Source organism: Limulus polyphemus, unplaced genomic scaffold (genome assembly GCF_000517525.1).
Source record: "Limulus polyphemus unplaced genomic scaffold, Limulus_polyphemus-2.1.2 Scaffold9, whole genome shotgun sequence".
NCBI classification, from domain to species: Eukaryota; Metazoa; Arthropoda; class Merostomata; order Xiphosura; family Limulidae; genus Limulus; species Limulus polyphemus.
The window spans coordinates 1,649,540-1,655,627 of NW_013665619.1; positions in this window are offsets into that span (position 1 = coordinate 1,649,540).

Here is a 6,088-nt window from a genome sequence, read left to right on the forward strand (position 1 = left end):
GGGTTGGTGGGAGATCGAGCTTAGTGGAGTGCGTTGGCTAACATAAATTTTGCGAAATACGTCGAAATATTGGAGGAAGGACTCTTGCCACTTTATTCCTCGGGTTTCGTGGACAAGAACACGGCGTTGTTCCAGGAAGATGGAGCACCGTGTCACACTGCTAGAAACACCCAAAAGTGGCAGGAATAAAATGGTATCCAGAAGTTACCCTGGCCGAGCCAATCTCCTGACTTGAACCACATCGAAAACCTCTGGGCCATACTCGACCGGCAAGTCAAGAAACAATCAAAAAACCAACTTCGAAGAGCGATCTACTCCAAGTTTTGAAGCAAGAGTGGGCGAAAATCCCACAATCTAAAATTGACGAGATGATTCTCCCGATGCCCCAAAAGATCAACGAACTCCACGAAGCGAAAGGAAGATCTACTAGATATTAATTAAATTATGAATATATCAATTCATGTGAATATGACTGAAAAATTACATTTTTTCAGAAAAGGTGGTGTCTATTTACTTGTGACCACGCTCTGTATATAACATTCAAAGTTACAAAGGTAGACTTAGCACGTGATATATTACCGATATCATGATATTACGATAAAGATCGCTCGCAGAAGAAAGTACACAAAATGTCTTAGAGAATTCATGACTGATAACTTAGTAAGGAAATTCTATTCTTGTTTTTTACTCTTTTATTATGTGAAAACCGTGTTTAATAAACCCCTTTAATTACCAGAAAACCATGTTTATTACCCTTTAATTAGCAGAAAAAAGAAACATGTTTTGAATTACTTTAGCCTCTTTTAACATAATCAGTTTATTCTTTTAAAACATCTAAAACGTCTTTATACAGAATAAGTAAAGACTACATATCCCTAAACACACAGTACATATGGTTGTAATATCACTAAGCAAAGTAGTGCTTAGTATGTAGAGATGAGCCGGGAAAAATATGGCTGCCGCATATTATGTATTACTCATCATAGTTTTATAACAATCTAAGATACTTTTATAAACACCTAACTTAGGTTTTCAGGGTTTTCAAGACTTTAAGTTTAGCCAAAAAACATCGCTAAAGTAGAGAACCCGAGTAGCGTAACAGCCAAATTATCTGCTGATTATTGTAATTCTGGGGTCATAAGGGCTAGCTCACCAACGCTTGAATTTGTTGCGACGACCTACCCACCAAAATGTTGCATTTTAACTTGGGGAATGCAGAACATATGATGTCAATCAAGCCAACTCGTCAAGCGAGGCTAAAACTGCTGCCTTCATAGCGACTACCATTCATTAATATTCGCATTGATACTGTTTAAAAAAAGAGGGAAACAAGTAAGAAAAAATATATGGATGATGTAGGGATGGCAATGTTAAAAAGTACAGAAAGAAGGTAGGGATGAATACACAAAACCGTACAAAAATCCCTACATAAGTAGCCACTGAGTCAATGTTTCAAACTTATGGGAATTGGCCATTGTAAGACGTCAAAACATTATTCAGTTTAAATACTTTCATTCAAACCTGAATTCGTGGAAATGAAAGGAATTCAACGTTTCGTTGTAGATAAAAGGTTTTCTTGGAAAGATTTGACTACTTATGTAGGAATTTTTATATAGTCTTATGTATTCATCCATACCTTGTTTCTGTAATTTTTGGCATTGCCATCCCTACAGCATCCTTATTTGTTTCATTTTTTGTTACTTGTTTAATATAGACTGATAGACTACATTAAATAATAAGTGTTTTAACAGTAAAATATATGATACGTCAAACTATTTTTTCCTACGATCTCAAAGTCAAAGAATCTCAACAAATAAACGGGGTTTGAAAATGTGCTAAAATATTTAGCATGTTACTTTCATTTAAACAGCTCGTTTCCTTTCAAGCAGAATAATAAACTAAAACTTGGTGACAAGTTATATTAGTTTTAAAACTTTATAAAAATGACACAAAGATCATTGACCTGTTACCTATCCTTCCTTAGTTGGCACATACATTGTTATTAACTTGCCCTACCAACAAGATACATTGAAATATCATAATATCGCCATTTTTTGGTTTCTTATCCATCCAACCCGGAATATTGTAAAGTCAATATTTAACATACATGTTCTCCATCTTACCATGATACATAGATAACCTTAATTTGTCCTTCAAAAGAGCATGTTGAGATTAAACTTGATACAAAGAGCATTATAAGAAACAAAAGCTTTTTTGTAATGGCTGGAGACGGCTTGAACGGGTAATGAAGAAAACTTTAATATAAGTTCAACATAACAGCAAATGTACAACGTTTCATACAAAAGCTTATTTATCTAAATTATATATTTTAATATCTGACTTCTATTACTAGCGGCAGACAATTTTAGTAGTTTTGCCGTAAATAAATACAAATTACAGCAGCAAATCTAAGTTTCTCTGTTAATCTTCAGATAATTTGAAACTCACACAAACTTTATTTTTGAATATCATGCAAAGGTGCTCGAAGTTTGCTAGCCATTCCTAATTATTAAGTGATAGACTAGGTGGAGGTAGCTAGTCAATGTCGCCCACTGTCAACTCTTGGCTATTCGTTACTAATGTATAGTGGGACTAACCGTCACATTACAACTGTTAAAAGTGTGGGTATGTTCGGTGACGGGTTTTTATCTCTTGACTCTCAGATTCAGAATTGAGCACCATAAACACCAGGCCATGGAAATTCAGATAATACACATCTAGACAGATTGTTCTAGTGGATTACAGCTTGTTCGAAAACAATCTTCTTTCATTAATTACTTTAATATCAAGTTTTATTACTGGAGCCCCAAATAAGTCAATGGTAAGTTAACCAACTTAAAACTCTAAAATCCAAGGCTCAATTTTTCGTGATGGACAGAGCACAGATAGCCCATTGTGTAGTTTTGCGATAAAACACCACAAACAAGCAGTACTTCTAGATAAAGAATACTGTCATCAAACACAGCACATTCATATATCTTCTATTAAACCAAAGTTTTAATTATTCTATTTGCTGGAGAAAAGCATGTGTAGAACACTTGGAAGAGAGCGAATAAAATAAATCAAACAATGATATTAACTCTAGTCAACCTCATTAAAAAGCAATTATCATTTGCGTCACTTAATCATGATGTAATTTTGAATTTTCGTGCTGTTATCATTTGCTCATATTTTATTTTATATGAACTGCATGGATAATCTTTCGTAAATACATTTCCAATTAATTTGTAAACGAAAGAAAAACATACAGGGAGTGTATTCTCGCATCTGTTTTTGTTATTTAAGCCAAGCGTATACTAATGTGCATACGTCAATGTGTGATGTAGACTTAATGATCTGATCTAAGTAATGACTGTGCATAGAAGCAATATGCAGTCACTTGAAATAGTATCTCTAATTGCTTTTTGTACTAAGTACAATCAGGGATAATGTCTTTCATTTTTATCGGGCGACCTTTTGTAATTTCCTGCCTCCGTGCAGACTGCCTCTTCCACGCGTTTCTTAATCAATACATTGCAGCTAACTCTTCTTTTCCTTCAAGTAACGGCCAATTTTGAAGATGCTCCGACAAGAATCAAAGTTAATGGAATAATTTTTCGATGAGAAAGTAATTTTTCCCCAAACATGATTACCACTTTCACTTAAGTAATTGTTTAATTTAAACAATGTAATCAACGCTACAAAAGTTCTATTTCAGCCGCTGAATTTCAATCTTACTGAAAATTTCCCTATGGGGACTGATTTCTTCTTTCTCTTCTTTTTTTTTGACGATAACAATTGATTTAAGCACGTGGCACATAAACTGCACGATTTATTTGAAGTAAAACAGGCTGCACCCTGAACTGACAGCTCAAATTAAAAGCACATTTCGTTTTATACGCAAATTTAATCAATCACAGAGCTCGGGGACAAAAATCACCCTAATGTTTTATCAATATTTTTTTTGTAAATTTTACTCTAAAAGCCTCTTATGTGCAAGAGAAAGCTTGTATTTTAAACTATTTTAAAGTTTTTATGCTAAATTACTGAAACGAAAAACTAATTCTAGTGGAATTTATATTAGCAGTGCTTATCTTTCCCAATCGATTTTATGTGAAAGTTTTAATGAAAGAAAATGTTTCTAAGAACCAAAATTTTTACTTTTTGTGATATATTACTTTTATGGCATTACAAATGAGAATCCTTTACATACGTATTTTGATTACAAATCAACTAAATGAAAGAAGGAAATAGGTATAAATAATTCTATCTTTGCGTTTCATTCACATACCTAACAATTCATTTGTAAACGATAGGTTTTGTCGTTAAGCACAAAGTTGTACAATAAACTATCTGTACTATGCTCGCTGCATGGATAGAACCCCCAATTACAGGATTATAAGCCTCCCGCTTACAGGTGAACTACTAGAAGGTACTTGAAAGGAGATATAACAAAGTTACGATTTAAACGCTGAAAGTTAGCGATCATAGAACCTTATAAGCTTAATATTTTAACTCAAAGAATACAGTTTTAAATTATGTCTCACGATAAATATATTTATTTTAGTTTTAATAAATTTTTGACTCTCTCACTGGCCATGGTGAAGCTTCTAATAGGAGAGCCGAAAGCGTGTTAAATGAAATCAACTATATTTATCATGAGAAATAGCTCAAACGTTTATTAATTAAATTGCAGTATGAACTTATGAGCATATCTAAGCCTAATGTTTGTTACATAAATTACTTAGAGTGCAGATAATTTTAATATTCTTTTTAATATGTCCACTTGGGATTTCAAACCAGAAACGAACAAATAGATTGATCTGATATGATATTTTTATGCACTTCTTGTTTAAAATCTGAAATTCCAAATTAAGAAAAAATGTTGAAAATGAATCTGCAATTTAAGTGATTTATTATCACAAATACATTCATTTCAGCATGATCTTATAGAGGGAGCTCCAAAAGACAGTAAGCTCGGTCTCTTGTGAATTTGGCTATTCTACATCACAAGTGATGAACAGAGCCTATTTACAGTTTAAGCTGATTTTCAATTTTCTTCTTATCTTCTCATTCCTCTCTCGGCTGGTCTCGTACCTTTAGTGAATTAACTAGGTGATAAGTCTCTCCTGACAACACTAAATTTATCCGTTAGAAACAGTAGTGGCACATACACACACACACATTTGTAAAGACATGTAAAAGTATGTGAAAACTTATATTCCTTAAGCTGTGTTTTGTCATAATTCCGAACAACAGTAATTGAGTTTTTTTTGCAAAATCATCTTAATGTAAACATGATTCATGCCGGTGTGTGGGTATTAGTTGGATAACTCACTTACCATAATTTTTGTATAGTGACCAGAAATTGTTCGATGGTATATGTAAGCTATTATATGTCGTTTTAGGATATTTTCTCAAGAATCGGGATTAAAAAAAAGCTTCTGAAATAGGGGGTCGTTTCCATTTTTTGTATCCTTTTGGCTTGGAATTTAAAGACACAAGTATTTAATCAATTAAATAAATCAATACTTTTCACACAGCAGGGTATGCAAATGGCATCTAATGAAGTCATTAGGGATTTAATAACAAAAGAAATAATGAAGGGTAACATTATCGTTTATCCTTAACGGATACCCTCATTTAGTAATAATAATGTTAGTAAAAACTAAAGGTTTTTTGTTTTTTTTACATCGGATTAATCTTTAACGAAATTTACGCCCTTAACGTTGCAAAATTTAGTTTGGCAGAAATCTTTCTAATAGGTTATTTGCTAAAAGTTCGTAGTAAGTTCCATGTAAAAAATGTTGATATTGATATTCGTGTAGGACAAATCCATGTAGTCAACCTCCTAGCAGTATTCATGTAGAATAAGTGCGTGTAAACAAGCGACTAGCGATATTCAAATAGGACAACAGTGTGTAAACAAGCTCCTAACGATAGTCATGTAGGATAAGTGCGTGTAAACAAGCGACTAGCGATATTAATGTACGATAAGGGGATGTAAATAAGCTCCTAGCGATATTCAAATAGGACAACAGTGTGTAAACAAGCTCCTAGCGATATTCATGTACGATAAGGGCATGTAAATAAGCTCCTAACGATATTC